The 17,760-nt window shown below is 41.2% G+C and overlaps 1 long non-coding RNA gene across 5 annotated transcripts; it reads left to right on the top strand.

Annotated features, from left to right (window-relative positions):
• Positions 1-14,073: 14,073 nt before the first annotated feature.
• Positions 14,074-17,439, top strand: LOC125513634. 5 transcript variants are annotated; one of them, XR_007286061.1, is made up of 5 exons: positions 14,075-15,137; positions 15,220-15,309; positions 15,566-15,655; positions 16,536-16,597; positions 16,988-17,439. It is a non-coding gene; the product is annotated as an uncharacterized LOC125513634 (long non-coding RNA). The 5 variants fall into 5 exon arrangements; XR_007286060.1 differs by having other exon boundaries at positions 14,074-15,309; XR_007286059.1 differs by lacking the exon at positions 16,536-16,597 and having other exon boundaries at positions 14,076-15,137.
• The last annotated feature ends 321 nt before the right edge of the window (positions 17,440-17,760 follow it).

Here is a 17,760-nt window from a genome sequence, read left to right on the forward strand (position 1 = left end):
GTTCTTTCTGATATGTTCAGATTAGTTTGTAGATTAACAGTAGCAAATTTATTTATTGCAAAAAAATATTTTAGTAGCATGTTTTCTTTTGTTTTACTACGAAAACTGTTTTAAGCATATTAGGAGATTCATAAAAGGTTTTAAAAGTGATCATTTTGCCTAAAATTTTATTTGTGTTTTTCTTCTGTTATTTAATAAAAACCTTATTTTTGTTCTGTTAAAGAAAACCTTAGTAGTAGAAAACTATTTCATAGCTTGTTTCACTTGTAGTAAAAACTTGGTATTGATTTTATGACTTTCTTTGGTTTTGTCTTGGGATTTCATTGTGTGTTATATTGATTGTCATTTACTAATTTTTACTTCCTTTTATGTTAGTATATTGTACGATGGTATGCTTATTATGCTTTGTTTGTTTCGATAGAGTACCCGGAGTGCGAGGCCTGTTACTATGGGTCTTTAGCATTCAAAGATCGTCAGCAAGACAAGTCTTTGATCAAGAATTTTATTACCTATGGTCCTATATTTTATTACATTAGTAGTATTTCCTCCCCACCATGCATGCAAGTAGGAGAAATTGAATTAAGTCTTGAGTAGTATCATGTGGTAGTTTGACCCAATTCCCTATGTTACCATTGCCGGGTCGTTGTAGTATTTTGCTATGCGCGTAGACGGGTGTTGGTTGAGTGATTTACATGGGAGATGTGAGAGTCAAGATCAAGACAACATCATGATTTCAAGATGCTCAAGACCAACTTTAAATTCACTACTGGGTGGAGGACAGATTGATGGGCGCCTTGGAGCAACCAGCGGATGGCCGGGATCCATGGAGAAGCGCCATGACATCTTGTGGAAAGCTTCACCCAGCCACGAAGAGACAGATGGATATACCCTGACTAGAAGCTTACCTACATAGCCGCAAGCCATTATGGGCTCTGGCTTGGTCAACCCTAGGTGTGACTCTGGACGGACGGTACCAGCAGATGTAGAAGAATGGTAGGTTATGGATGGGCACCGGCAGTGGCCCAGAGGATTCCTACGGAAGACACTGTTTCTTTCATCTCGTCTTCAAACACTAGGCAGTGCGAGGACATAAAGGAGGGAATGATTCTTGTGGGTAAAGTGTACAAACCTCTACAAAGGGTTAAAACCTAATCGATTAGCCATGTCCCCGGTTACAGACAACTGAGCATATGGAATTGGAGTTATTCAGAAATCTCAACACCAAACATAATAAATTGATGGGTTATTAATGATTTCGGGTATGAGATACTGGTTGACAGAGCCATCTCAATAACAACCAATATTTTGTAGTAATTGTAAGCAAGTCCTTTTGTTGTAGGAAAAAATTGGCTTTTTCGCAAAAACTTAAACCTAGAGCCCCACAGCCAAATTGCATATAGTTTTAGTATTTTAATATTGTTCCCTCTCAATGACTTGCCAGCATATTCCATAATGCTGATGTACATGGCTGCAACGTCTTATGTTGGAGAGGAGTTTTTCGACCAGGAGTGAGGCTACAATCCACGCTCGGTGATTGCCGTATGGAGTTGGATGGACTCGCTTATCGCCTATGCTTCCGCATTTAGTTTTTCTCATGAGTTGGCCTTTAGCCGAATTTATTCTATTGTAATAAAGACTCTATATGAGAATCATGTAATAAATCAGGTGTGATTGAACTTTGGAGTTTTCATCAATGTACTATGTGTGCCAGCATGATCTTGGGATGGTACAGATACACAGAGACTTGACCGATTTTGGATCGGGTCGCTACACTTTGTGAATCTTAACTACGGAAACTTTTCAACAAAAATAAAAGAAACTTTTGTTGTAGTGCGTGAATTTACATTTTTTACTGGAACATGCAAAAATTCCACCAGCCATTGGCTTCATAATGAAGGGCTTCACAATTGTGTTGGGCTTCAATCTACTTGTCAGACAAGAGTTGGCTTCAGGAGATTCAATATGATGTTGCAAAAACTCTGTAAATGAATGCATACTATGAGAACAAAGGGACTCTCCCACGGACATGTACCTGTGACAACATTAGATATGCGAGGGAAGGGGAAGAGGTCATATGCATTCTCAGAAGATTTTGAAGATAAATCAGTTTGAAGACATTAACCTCATAGCACGAAGACATTCACTTATAGATGTGAGTTGGTTCCAGATATGTACGAATCCATGAATAAGTACAAGTGAGGAATCAAACTAGATGTGAAGCATACATAAGTGAAAGTACTTTGCAGATAATGAGATTCAGAGAAGATGAGATCCAGATTTCAAAGTGTAAGAAATTTTTTTGTAAGAACTGAAGATTTCAATGGATCTAATAAATGGTAAAAAGTGAGTTCTTATTTAACGTGCGATGAACTGCTAGATGAGAAGGATGGAGGCCGAGCAGTCCGATCTCCCGCGCCCTAACTTGGCGGCGGAAGACACCTACGGCGGCGGCGGTGGGGGGGAGATGTCACGGCAGCGAAGCGCTTCGTCTCCGGCGACGACGGAAGCTAGTGGTGGTACTAGAGTTTGAGCAAGACAGCGAGGGGAGAAGGGATAATGACCACAAGGGGTGAAGTACTTATAAGGAGGATGGACGGCGCAGTGTAATTACTCAGGTGCCCTGATACGTCTCCAACGTATCTATACATTTTGATTGTTCCATGCTGTTTTATTATCAATCTTGGATGTTTTATAATCATTTTATAGTCATTTTATATCATTTTTTCGTACTAACCTATTGACATAGTGCCTAGTGCCAGTTCTTGTTTTTTCATGTTTTTTACATCGCAGGAAATCAATATCAAACGGAGTCCAAATGGCACGACACTTTACGATGATTTTTTTATGGGCTAAAAGGAAGCAGATGGGCCCTAGTTACACCTGGGGGGCTCGAGGGGAGCACAACCCACCAGGGCACGCCAGGAGGCCCAGGCGCACCCAGGTGGGTTATGCCCACCTCGGGTGCCCCCTGGACCGCCTCTTTGCTCTATAAATACCCAAATATTCCCAAAACCCTAGGGGAGTCAACGAAATATTCATCCAGCCGCCGTAGAGTCCAGAAACACCGGATCCAATCTAAACACCATCACGGAGGGGTTCACCACTTCCATTGGTCCCTCTTCGATGATGCGTGATTAGTTCCTTGTAGAACTTCGGGTCCGTAGTTAGTAGCTAGATGGCTTCATCTCTCTCTCTCTCTTGATTCTCAATACAATGGTCTCTTGGAGATCCATATGATGTAACTCTTTTGCGGCGTGTTTGTTGGGATCGATGAACCTAGAGTTTATGATCAGATCTATGTTTTTATATCCATGAAAGTATTTGAGTTTCTTTGATCTCTTTTATGCATGATCTCTTATAGCCTCATATTTCTTCTCCGACATTTGAGTTTTGTCTGACCAACTCGATCTATTTATCTTGCAATGGGAAGAGGTGCCTAGTAGTGGTTCGATCTTACAGTGCTTGATCCCAGTGATAGAAAGGGAACCGACATGTATGTATCGTTGCTACTACGGATAAAAAGATGAGATCTATATCTATCGCCGTATAGATAAACGGATCTTGTCATCGTTCTTATTGCATTACTCCATTTTTCCATGAACTTAATACACTAGATGCATGCTGGATAGCGGTCGATGTGTGGAGTAATAGTAGTAGATGCAGGCAGGAGTCGGTCTACTAATCTTGGACGTGATGCCTATGTAATGATCATTGCCTGGATATCGTCATAATTATTTGATGTTCTATCAATTGCCCAACAGTAATCTGTTTACCCACTTTTTGCTTTTTTTCTCGAGAGAAGCCACTAGTGAAACCTACGGCCCCCGGGTCTTATTTGTCATATATTTGCCTTTGTGATCTACTTTTTCCTTGCTTTTATTTTCAGATCTATTAAACCAAAAATCAAAAAATATCTTCCTGCAATTTATTTTATTTGCCGTTCGATCTATCAATATTTACAACTTTCTCCTGTCACACGCCAATTTCTGGCACCGTTACCCGAAAGGGATTGACAACCCCTTTAACTCGTCGGGTTGCGAGGTGTTGTTATTTGTGTGCAGGGGCTGTTTATGTTGTGTTGCTTGGTTCTCCTACTGGTTTGATACCTTAGTTTCATAACCGAGGGATATACTCTACTGTTTCTGTGATACATCATCCCTCCCTCTCCGGGGAAATACTGACGTAGTTCCAGTTGCCATCAAGGAGATTTTTGGCACCGTTGCCAGGGAGGATCTTCATCATAACCAGGTTCCTAATCACAAATCTCATATCCTTGCAATTTACATTATTTGCCATTTTCCTCCCGTTTTCCTCTCCCCCACTTCACAAAAAAATGCCGTTTTATTCGCCTCTCTTGTTCCGTTCGCCATTTTCTTGTCGGATCTGTTTTTGCGTGTAAGATCTTGTTTGCCGTTATGGATAATTCCTCCTCTATTGCTTGCACTCCCAAGAATGAGGTTCTCAACTTTAAACAAAGGGGAGGAGAAAGTTTAAAAGATGCTTGGTATAGAATTTGCAATGCTCATAATAGATCTACCCGTAAGCAATCTACTGTTGTGCTTTTGTGTTGTTTTTATGTTGGCATCACCACTTGGTATAGATTCGTCCTTGATACTATTACCGGTGGAAATTTCTTAATGAGTCCTCCTCTTGATGCTCTTAATGCTATGGGAAATTTAGTGGGCTCACCACCTCTTATGGTTAATGAAACAATTTTGACTCTTGAGCATGTTTTGGAAGGACTAGTTGCTATTGAAAATAAAATGCTCACTGAAGATCATATGGAAATTATACATAAAAAGATGCATAATTTTTCTACTAGTCTTGGGTCAAAAGCAGGCGATATTTTTAAGTTATTAAAAGAGAGGGGTACCTTGATCCATGAAAGAATAAAAGAAAGCCCATCTCGGATTGATAAATTGGAAGAAATCTTTAGTAACTTAAGCACGGCTTTCACTACCACTAAAATTATTGAGGAAACTCCCGTAAAGAGTAGGAGATCCAGAAACAAGGGTGCAACTTCCAGTGATAGCAATAAAGGAGATCTTAAGATGATTAGTATCCACCCTGATTTTGTTGAAGTGATAAGAGATCCTTTTGCAAGAATGAAATCTTTGAATTTAGTCCTAGGAGTGTTGTTATTGAAAATCTTTATGCTAAATCTCTAAGGGATTCTAAGTGTTTGATTGAAGAGTTGGACAAGGATGACAAAACTTAGATCCTTGCTTTATGCCTAGCTAAGGGCGTAAAACTATAGTGCTTGTTGGGAGGCAACCCAATGAATAAAATTTATTTTTGCTTTTTGCTTTCTGTTCTTGAGTGTTAGAACAATTATGCTAATGTTATAATTGTGTTTTTTATGTTTTAATTAGTGTTTGTGCCAAGTAAAGCCTTTAGGATCTTCTTGGGCAATAGTTGTTTGATCTTGCTGGAAAAAACAGAAAGTTTGCGCTCATGAAATTAATTTTCATTTTTTATTAGAGAGCGATAAATACCCATTCCACTTGCATTAGATCAATATACAAATTTATCAAGTCGTCCTAATTTTCTAGAGTTTTTGGAGTTACAGAAGTATTCAAAATAGTCAGATTGCTACAGAATGTTCTGTTTTGACAGATTCTGTTTTCTTTGTGTTGTGTGCTCATTTTGGTGGCTCTATGGTTTTCTTTGATGAGTTTTTGCCATAGAAAAGTTGGAATACAGTAGATATAATACAAAAACAAAATATGAATTGGTTTGATACATCACTTATAGTAGTGGCTTATTATTTTTATACTAACGGATCTCACGAAGGCTTTGTTGAGTTTTGTGTGATTGAAGTTTTCAAGTTTTGGGTTATCTTACGATGGATGAAGGAAGGATGTAAATCACCTAAGCTTGGGGATGCCCCGGCATCCCAAGCTATTATCCAAGAATGAGCAACCAACTAAGCTTGGGGATGACCCCGAGTGGCATCCCCGCTTTCTTCCAACAACTATCGGTATTTTACTCGAGACTATATTTTTATTCGTCACATGATATGTGTTTTGCTTGGAGCGTCTTGTATGATATGTGTATTTTCTTCTTTTATTTTGTGTTTTTAGTTATCAATCCTTGCTGGACACACCTATTTGAGAGAGCCAAAATTATGTCATGACTTGTTAGAATTGCTCTCCATGCTTCACTTAAATCTTTTATGAGCTAGGACTTGCTCTAGTGCTTCACTTATATCTTTTTGAGCACGTGTGCTTAGTATTTTTGAAGAAATTCTCTCTTGCTTCACTTAGATTTGTTTGAGAGTTAGTAAAATCCTGAAGAAATTCTCTCTTGCTTCACTTAAATTATTTTGAGAGAAAGAAAATTTGTTATGCTCATGATCTTCACTTATATTTGGTTGAGCTTATGAAAAGCAACTCATGAAAATTAGTCCAGAAGTGATAGATATCCAAGAAGGATAAAGTAAAAGAAAATGTCATGAAGATCATTGGACAAAATAAACTTGATTCTTAGTAATAGTTTTGAGATATGATGATGTGATATGTGAGTTATGTTAATGAGTAATTATGCTCTAGTAAGAATATGTGTGTTAAGGTTTGTGATTCCCTATGCAAGTACGAAAGTCAATATCGTGCAATGAAAATTATATCCTACTTATGGTGCATTATTTGGTGTTAATTATGCTTAATGCTTGCTGATGAGATTATTCGTTTCTTGGTTGGTCGCTTCCCAATCTTTTTATAGCCTTCATTTTGCACTAAGTATGACCTCTACTTGTGCATCCAAAATCCTTTAAACCAGTTTTGCCACATGAGTCCACTATATCTACCTATATGCGGTATTATTTTGCCGTTCTAAGCAAATTTGCATGTGCCATCTCTAATTTTCAAAATAAACTTCTCTTGTGTGTGTTTGTTTCACTCGCGGAGCGGTGAGGGGTGGGTAATATTTTCCATGCTAGATGTGTTATTCTAAAGATGAGTGTTCATTCACTTGTCAGTGCACGAGAGTAAGGCAAAGGTATTAAGGATGCCGAGTCCCAAAATGCAAAAAAGAAATGAATTTACTTTATGTTATCAAATAATAAATTCCTTGGAAAGTGTTGGTATGGAGGGCACCCATGGATACGGTTAGCCATGGAAAGTGAAAGTTATGGTGGAAAAAGGAATAAACTTTATTTTCTATTTGAGAACCACCTATGGCATATCTAGCATGGAAAGTGTTCGGAACTCTAAGTCGTTTTCGCTAGTGGGATGGATGCACCTCCCAAAATGTTTTTATCTCTAAGTTTTTCGCTTTGAGCTCTGGCACCTCTACATATCCCTACTTCCCTCTGTGAAGGGTCTATCTTTTTCTTTATGCAATTTTTTATTTTGAAATTTGAGTCTCCACCTTCTCTTATAAAAAGCACCAACTAGGAGGCAATATAATCGTGCTCAAGTATTGGGTGTAGTTAATATTCAAGTGTGTTTCTTGAATGGATCAATGTTTGAGCATGATGGGCTAGGGATAGCTTATTTTAGCATTGATATTTCGAAAGACATGGTTGCTTGTTGATATTCTTGAGTATCTAAATTATTATGTCAAAACTAGACTATTGCTTTGAATCATATAAAAGTCCAAATGTCCATGCTATAAAGAAAAGAATATGATATGACTTGATGAACAACACTCCACATCAAAAATTCTATTTTTATCACTTACCTACTCGAGGGAGAGTAGGAGTTAAGCTCGGGGATGCTGATACGTCTCTAACTTATCTATAATTTTTGATTGTTCCATGCTATTTTATTATCAATCTTGGATGTTTTATAATCATTTTATAGTCATTTTATATCATTTTGGGTACTAACCTATTGACATAGTGCCCAGTGCCAGTTATTGTTTTTTCCATGTTTTTACATTGCATGAAATCAATATCAAACGGAGTCCAAATGGCACGAAACTTTACGATGATTTTTTATGGGCCAAAAGGAAGTAGATGGGCCCTGGTTGCACCTGGGGGTTCTCCGAGGGGGGCACAACCCACTAGGGCGCGCGAGGAGGCCCTGGCGCGCCCAGGTGGGTTGTGCCCACCTCGGGTGCCCCCTGGACCGCCTCTTTGCTCTATCAATACCCAAATATTCCCAAAACCCTATGGGAGTCGATGAAATATTCATCCAGCCGCCGTAGTGTCTAGAAACACCAGATCAAATCTAAACACCATCACGGAGGGGTTCACCACTTCCATTGGTGCCTCTCCGATGATGCGTGAGTAGTTCCTTGTAGATCTTCTGGTCCTTAGTTAGTAGCTAGATGGCTTCATCTCTCTCTCTTGATTCTCAATACAATGGTCTCTTGGAGATCCATATGATGTAACTCTTTTGCGGTGTGTTTGTTGGGATCGATGAACTTCGAGTTTATGATCAGATCTATGTTTTTATATCCATGAAAGTATTTGAGTTTCTTTGATCTCTTTTATGCATGATCTCTTATAGCCTCGTATTTCTTCTCCGATATTTGGGTTTGGTCTGTCCAACTCGATCTATTTATCTTGCAATGGGAAGAGGTGCCCGGTAGTGGGTTCAATCTTACGGTGCTTGATCCCAGTGACAGAAAGGGAACCAACACGTATGTATTGTTGCTACTAAGGATAAAAAGACGAGATCTATATCTACTACCATATAGATAAACGGATCTTGTATACATCATGTCATCGTTCTTATTGCGTTACTCCGTTTTTTCATGAACTTTATACACTAGATGCATGCTGGATAGCGGTCGATGTGTGGAGTAATAGTAGTAGATGCAGGCAGGAGTCGGTCGACTAATCTTGGACGTGATGCCTACGTAATGATCATTGCCTGGATATCGTCATAATTATTTGATGTTCTATCAATTTCCCAATAGTAGTTTGTTTACCCACCGTTTGCTATTTTTCTCGAGAGAAGTCACTAGTAAAACCTACGGCCCCCGGGTCTTATTTCTCATATATTTGCCTTTGCGATCTACTTTTTCCTTACTTTTATTTTCAGATCTATTAAACCAAAAATCCAAAAATATCTTGCTGCAATTTATTTTATTTGGCGTTCGATCTATCAATATTTACAACTTTCTCCCGTCGCACGCCAATTTCCGGCGCCGTTACCCGAAATGGATTGACAACCCCTTTAACTCGTCGGGTTGCGAGGTGTTGTTATTTGTGTGCAGGGGTTGTTTACGTTGTGTTGCTTGGTTCTCCTACTGGTTCGATACCTTGGTTTCATAACTGAGGGAAATACTCTACCGTCGATGTGCTACATCATCGCTCCATCTCCAGGAAAATATCGATGTAGTTCCAGCTGCCATCATGCCCCTGGCGGTTCACATCTAAAGGACACATGGCAAACATGCAACTTATTGAGAGTTGAGCCACGACCCCACGCGCACCTAGTTTGTTGGGTGGTCGTTCCGGCTTCTCCAGGATTCAGGAAAAAAGGATAGAGATAATAAAAGAAGTTTTAAATGTGTGTCTCTGTATCTTCAGCTGACAAGGACACAGTGAAGACAATTGACACATGTCAGAATTTGATAGATAAGCACAGAAGGGGTTAAGGTCCGATCACATTCACTTAGTGCAGAAAATGGCAACTTGAAGACATAGCTACTCCCTCCGTTCCAAATTACTCGTCGTGGTTTTAATTCAAATTTGAACTAAAACCACAACGAGTAATTTGAAACGGAGGGAGTATAAGTGAATGTTGTAGAGGACATAACTCATACGAAATATATATATATATAGGGTCGCGCTATTCGTCACCCTGGTTGAGGAATAGTTATTCTTCACCCCCCCTCTATTTTACCATCAATGCACCGTAATTTTACGTTCCGTAAGTTTTGTCTTATTTCCGAGGCAAAAAGGGACCGTAAGAAAATATATAATCGCCGTAAAAAATATTTCATGTTATGTAAAATTACAAACATAAAACCATAGTCTAAAATACACATAAACTGCAAATTTTCTTGTCTTATGACCTATATTTTTATTTTCTTATGTTAAATTTTATGTAGTGAATCAATAGGAATGTAACTATTTGAATTTGAAATGTAATTTAATTATGAAATGATCGTAAGATTACCTCGAATGAAGAATAACCTGTTCTGCACCCTGAGTGATGAATAGTAACACTATATTATATATATATAGAACGGGGCTATTTTGTTACTAGTAACATTTTTTAGGGATGAAAAACTGCTTTATTCATCAAACTCCACATGGAATGGGACACAAACTTGGTCGTGGGGAACACCAAACCAGACATGGCGACCCGGACCTCTAGATAGTGCGAACTTTGCTAAACGATGTGCTTCATAATTTGCAGCATGGTTTTCAAAGGAAAAATTACAAGATAACGTATCGGCTTTGATATTGATCTCGCTAATGACAGCGCCATACACACCTCTTGCCCTTCTGTTGATATCTAGCACGACCTGACGGCAGTCGGAGGCCACCGTGAACTGATGGATGCCCAAATCCTCCGCCAGAGACAGGGCTTCCCGGCATGCAATCGCTTCCAGAGTAGGCGGGTCATAGACTCCCTCAACCACAAGAGCCGAGCTTCCAATGAAATTACCACCTTCATCTCTGCAAACAGCCACAACAGAGCCCCCTCTTCTGGCCCGTACACCCACATCGACATGGATCTTGTGATGACCCGCTGGTGGCTTCTTAGGTCTTGCATGGCCCGGCAATGGCGCCGCGGCGTGCCTGTTCTGGTTCTGCTCTGTGTTGCTGATGATGGCAAGGTCTTGTAGGTATCTCTCGATGAAACAGTGGGTAGCTTGAGGGCTCTAGAATATTGCTTCATGGATAGCTTTTCTCCGGGCATGCCAGATGGACCAAAGGGTTACTGCCGTCATGGTAAACTGATCATGAGACAACAATCTCATCAACGCGAACAACCAGTTTTTAGCTCCTGGTTCTGTATTTGACGTGATTTTATGTGTGATCTCCTCGTCCGCTAGCGCCCAAACACTTCGATAGGATGTACACTCCAAGAGAGAGTGACGCCATGAATCTGGAACTCCGCATAGTCCGCATGTGCTTGAGTCTGCCATATGACGATGTGCACGTACATCGTTCATTGGTAGCGATTGTTTTGATAGTCTCCATAGGAACATGCGGATCTTACCGGGGACAGCCGTTTTCCAAAGAGATTTCCACGCCCCCTCTTCTGTGCTCACTCTTAATGGACCGACTTCTCCTTCTAGCCAGGCCTCTCTTCTCTATCTTGTCGACACAAGAATTCTATACGCTGATTTTACTGTAAAGGATCCATGCTTTTCATGCTGCCAAGACCAAAAGTCTGGTAAGTTGCATGTGCAGAGAGGAATACCTAGTATGATTTCTGCATCCATATGCAGAAAAACTGCCTGAACAAGTTCTCTATCCCACGAGGCCGTGGCACCAACTATCAGATCGGAAACCATCATGGGTGGGTTCTGTATGCGGCAGCCCAGAGGCCGAGGGAACTCCTCCCTAGGCAGCCAGTTCTGTTCCCAAATGTGCGTGGTTGCACCGTTGCCAATCCTTTTGACCAAGCCTTGCTTTAAGGTATCCCGTCCCTCTATAATTGCTCGCCAAACTTGGCTCGGGTGCCCCCTAACTCCGCTTCAAGGATGTCAGCTGAGGGGTAGTAGATACTCTTGAGCACTCGTGCACATAACGTGTCTGGGTACTGTAGCATACGCCATGCTTGCCGGGCTAGCATAGCTAAGTTAAAAGGTTCAAAATCCTTAAAGCCTAGACCACCCATACCCTTGGGTTGAGTCATGGTCTTCCAGGATACCCAGTGAGGCTTGCGCTTGCCCTCTTTGCTTCCCCACAAGAACTTTCTAATTAGCATATTTAGATGTTCACATAATCCCCTCGGAAGCTTGAAACATGACATTGAGAACACCGGGACTGCTTGTGCTACGGACTTGACAAGCACCTCATTTCCTGCCGTGGACATTGTACGTTCTATCCATCCTTGCACCTTGCTCCAGAGTCGGTCTTTCAGGTACTTGAAAAGCACCATTCTTAGAACTACTAATATCGGACGACATTCCCAAATATTTCTCATTGAGAGTCTCGTTGGGAACATTGAGAGTATCTTTTATCTCCTGTCTGACCGAGTCTAGCACTCCTTTACTGAAATAGATAGATGATTTGGCATAGTTGATATGTTGTCCCGTTGCCTGACAGTAAGTATTCAAAACATGGTACACCTCATTGGCTCCCACACTATTTGCCTTGAAAAACAACAGACTGTCATCTGCGAATAAGAGGTGGTTCACCGGGGGCGCCGAAGGTGCCACCTTTAGACCACTCAAGTTGGATGACTCATTTTTTGATTTTAGGAGGCACGAAAGGCCCTCTGCTGCTATCAAGAACAAGTATGGAGATATTGGATCCCCTTGTCCGATTCCTCTGGAAGGTTCAAATTGTTGTAGTTTTTTTCCCATTGAACAACACTGAAAATTTGACTGTTGTTACAAGACTCATCACTATATCAACCCATCGCTCATTGAAGCCCAACTTGAGCATAATTGCCCTTAGATAAGACCACTCCACTCTGTCATAGGCTTTCGTCATGTCAAGCTTGAGTGCATAAGACTGGTGCTTCTTAGCTTTGTTTCGTTTCATAAAGTGCAATCACTCATAAGCTGTAATGATATTATCTGTAATCATTCTCCCTGGCACAAAGGCAGACTGTTCCTCTGATATGATGTCAGGCAGGATATTTTCAACCTGTTAGAAATCACCTTCGAAGCAATTTTGTATAATACATTGCACAAGCTGATTGGACGGAATTGGGAAAAGTGTATAGGATTTTTCATCTTGGGTATGAGGACTAACACAGTCTCATTGACGCATGCTGCCGACTCGGTGCCTTCCACAATTCTCAGAACCGCCTTGGTTACATCCTCACCGCATGTATCCCAATGATGCTGGAAAAAATGAGCGGGGAAGTCATCGGGCCTGGTGCCTTTGTGGGGAACATTTGAAAGAGGGCGGTTTTCACTTCTTTTTGGCTGTACGGGGCATTTAACATATCATTCATCCCTTGAGTGACTTTGGTCAGGACCGTGTCCAGGACCTGCGCCATGTCATGAACACCCTCTGACGTGTACAACTGCTAATAGAAGGATGTTGTCAAGCTTTCCATCTCAGGCACATTTTCTATGAGCTGACCATCCTCTCTTTGAAGCGATTTTATCTGGTTTTTCCTCCTTCGCCTGCTAGCCCGTAGATGAAAAAAAATATGTGTTTTTATCTCCGTGCATTAGCCATTCCAACCGAGCGCGCTGCCTCCAGAGGATCTCCTCCCTGTGAAAAAGCTCAGTTAAGCGGTCAACTTTTTTTAATTCCTCATGTGTTGGAGCAGATCTTCCTGGGATCTCCCGCAGCTCCTGTAGCTATCGCTGGAGTTGTTGGATTTCGCGTCGAATGTTGCCAAAATGCGTCCGGTCCCAACCCGACAGGTCTGACGACAGCGACGTGAGCTTGTCGTTTAACGAGCTGACCGAATATCCCGGCACACTCGCCCATGCAGTTTGTACCAGGGGCAGGAGACCAGAGTCCCTTTCCCATGCCAACTCATATTTAAAGGATCACGGGGCCCGCTTGCATGCATTTTCATGCACGTATTGCACATAGAGGGGGATGTGATCACTTGTTGCCGCAGATTTGTGTTCCAGCCTTGCTGTAGGAAAGGCGATGGTCCAGGCGGGATTTGACACGCCTCTGTCCAGTCTAACCTTAGTGTATGTTCCTCCAGCAACTTTCCGCTCAAAAGTCCAATCAATGCCAGTATAACCTATATCTGACAGTCCACATGTATCCAAAGTATCCCTGAACGCATTCATCTGTGCCTAGCTTCTGTGACTGACATCATCGTGTTCATGTGCGTGGAGCACCTCGTTGAAATCACCTAGGACTAGCCATGGTGTATTGTTAGAGCCAGCGATTCCCCTGATTTTGTTACTAATAACAGAAATATTCTGTTACTATCAGGCTATCAGGCCCTGTATAGGAGCCACGCGACGCAATCTCCCGAACCAGCCCACCAGCCCGAATCGGTAACAAACAAAAAGAAAAAAGTGGAACCCGGTGCGCACAACCCATCGACCCAGAACCCACATCCCTTCCGATCCCAACTCCTCCAGCGCCGCCTCCTCCCTCCCCACCGGCGCGCCGCCTCCTCCCTCCCCTGCCCGGTCGCCACCGCCCACGGCCGGCCCCAACCAAGCGCTGTTGCCCGCCGCGCCCGCCGCCCCCAACCACCGGCCGCCATACGCCTGTCTCCTTCGGCCGCCGTGCGCCTCCCAACCCCGGCCGTCGCGCGCCTCCTACCCCGACCGCCGCGCGCCTCCGACCCCTGGCCGCGGCGCGCCTCCCTCCACCCGGCTCCCTGTGCAACTATGCAGTCCGTCCTGGCTGATCTACTCTGGCCGTTCAACTTTGGGTCTTCCGGCCGCTCGGCCAGCGGAGCTCGACGAAGAGCACCCCGGTCTCGCTTGTGTGTGGAGTTCCGAGCATCTTCTACTGCTGTGTGCTGCTCTCTTCTATTTTCAACTGAATGTGCTGCCATGTGTGGATTTACTCTCGACTCTAGCCGTTGATCCATAGTTCATTTTCAGTACAGACTCTGAAGCTGCCCAGTACATGTTGGGGGACATTTATGGAATCACATATCCTTCTTGCAGCTGTAATTTTGATTGCATAGCAGTATAGTTTAGTTGTCTCTGAAGTTTTGATTCACAGCAGTACAATTTAGTCCCAGCTGCCATGATTCTGCAAACCATTGGGCTCCCAAAAAGATGGTGCTTTATTGCAACAAATTGTGGGGAAAATGCAGTGAAAAAATAAATTGTGCTCCCAAAATTTCATATGATATACTGTTAAAAAATAATCATAGAAAAGTTCAATTTGTGTTATTGGAACAACTCAATTTATCGGTTTTATATTATATGATAAGTGATGCACAGGGATGTTGCAACAATTCGACTCTGAGAGCTAGTAAGTTCGACAAAAAAAACAGCATAGTGCATATCAGTTCGTTTGAAGCATACCAGTCTTTCAGTTTGTGAGTTTGTCAGTTCGCCGATGGGATCCGCAGGTCATCCCCTCATCTTCCACAATTACTCTTCAGCCTTTTGTGAGTATTAATTCAACTACTGACCGAAGTTTGCAGCTTGGACTGAAGTTTTAAAGTCTGATTTACTGATTACCTGCCGTAGTTTTAAAGAAGAAAGGAAGATAGATGCCTCTTTATTACTACCGAGAAGAATTGTTTTAAGATATCGGTCTTACTTCTGTCAAGATCCAAGGTAAATTTATTTACCCTTTTCCCTGATGGATTAACCAATAGTAGTAAATACTGTCAGATGGCCTTCAAGTTGTTCTGTTCTTGTTATTTTTGCGTGGAAAAAGTAACACTTACGGTTCACATTCTTGTTAAGACGTCATTGTGTGTTGTGGTGCTCCTTCTGCCCCATGATGTTTTAAAAATACCTCTGTGTATTTAAACATTTCAGGTTTGAAAGAAAACTGAAAAACACAATATTTCCACCTTATTTTCTGCAGGTATTTTCAATATTTTTGGCAAAAGACTAGATCGAGTGAGATATCCTTCTCTGCCTACTCTGTCCATAACACTCGCCAAAACTGAGCAAGGTACGTTTAACCACTACAGACATACAACCGAAACTACATCTAGAACTACACAAGTTACACTGAAAACTGAAACAAACTAACGGTAAACAACAAGTTTATTATAACATAAGTTTGTGTCTCGTTCATTTTTTGGTTTCGCAAAAAGTTGAGGGCTGGTCGGAGTTGAGCTAAAACTAGACCCTCAGAGCTGAGGTCATGTAAAATGGTCATGGCAGTTGAAGAAATGCCATGGAATTCTTGTAAAGACATCCGGACGTTCAACAATAAAAGATACATAAGTACATGTATCTGCTGACAAGTTGAACCCAGTCATTTTACATTTAATGCCTTTGGTCTTGTTCTTGGCAAATTTTCTATAGTGCTTTGGGATTTTTGCTCAACTCAAGTGCCCGGTTTGGGCAACTAGATGATATAAATTTATGTTGTGGATAGGTGATGGATAAAATGGTGCTAATTGTAGCACTTCAAAGATTCTTTTTAACACTACTGTAGCACTTCAAATGATGTTGTTGGGCGACAATGTTTATTGTTTTTGTAGTACAAGTTACAAAAGTGTTGGACTTATCAGTTGTGACCTACTTTGGTTCTGAGAAAGAGCTCCTCGAATGCATGTCACATGTTTTTGCTTGAGCTGGCCTTAACTTCTAGTTCTGTTTGCACTCTATGATGGCAACGTGTTCTAGTGCAAGTCTACTAATATATCGTCTTTATTTTGGCTCTACAACGGTTGCAAACTAGAAATGTTCTCCACTTCAAACGTACTCCATTCTTCCACTTTTATAGCTATTTTATTTTGTTCCTAGTTCACTCGCAACCCACTATGAGTCCACTTGCAAACTGCGATAGTGGCCACCACTAAGGGCATTTGCTTCTTGCACAGGAGCTACATGCTCGACGGTTGCGCATTGCCGCCATGGACGTGCACAAAGATATTAAGTACAAGTATGTTAGTTTAGTTTTTTACTATTGATTTACCTTGTTTAAGTAGTAGTGCAGCAATAAAAGGTGTAGTTGTACTGAAGTTTTAGTTGCTATATGGGGAACCTGGGGGCCATTTATTTTGGTTTTCAGTTCAACTTTTCTGTTCTTTTAAATCCGTGTGCTTTTATTGTGCACAATCTTGAGGAAATCCCCAAAAATCATGTGTGAACTCAAGGTAGTTAAGTGCCTTTGTAAAATTTTGACAGATCATCCCAGACTATAAGCAAACAATACATGTTAGTCTTGGTTTGTGGTTAGACATGCAAACAGTACATGTGTGTACTGTTGCTCTTGCTTATTAAAGCCTGCATCGATGGTTAATCTTGAACTGGATGTGTTATTCTATGCTAGGTGAATGAAGCCTCGGGACCAGCAGCCACCTGCGCTACAGAATACAAGTGTTTGCAGTTTGCTCACCAGAATGTTGAATGAGACTACATCATTATTACTCAAAAAATTCAGTTTGTATTTGTTCAGAATTGTTCTCTCTATCCATGGCAAAGAATGATTTTTTCTGGTTTAATGCAATCCTCCTGTGGAAGCACTAAAACACGCTACCTGTTGAACTGATACTGATATTGAAGACAAGGAGCAGGACCAAGTGTGCTGGAAGTTTTTTTGTACCCATGTGCGGAAGCACTTTATTTTTCTGATAATTATTATTGTGTTCATGTGGGTGCTTGAAAAGTTCCGTACAAGAATAGGCTGTACAAGAATAGGCCGATGATTTTTGTGCTGAGGTCGATGCTATGGATAATATGATTCATGTACATGTATTATATGTGTGGAAACAATTTCTGTCAGATGATGAAAGGAAAAATGGTTTGAATTAAAAATATTGGTTAGTACGAGTTAAAAATGGTGGTCCGTTCGGAATAAAAGAAATGGTAGAAATTCAAATTGTAAAAGTTCAAGCAAAAAAGAAACCCCATGGAAATTCAAATGGTAAAAGTACAAGTCGTAAAATGAGAGAAGTTTAGAACATCATTATAAAAAAAATGTTGAGTTCAAAAAAAGAAAGAAACAAAACATTTTCTTTTTTGAAAAAAATATCATTCAATTCGACAATATAAACTATGTAAGTACACGGCGATGATACCGTAAACCATTAAAACTTTAAGAGG

This window comes from Triticum urartu, chromosome 6 (genome assembly GCF_003073215.2).
Source record: "Triticum urartu cultivar G1812 chromosome 6, Tu2.1, whole genome shotgun sequence".
Taxonomy (NCBI): Eukaryota; Viridiplantae; Streptophyta; class Magnoliopsida; order Poales; family Poaceae; genus Triticum; species Triticum urartu.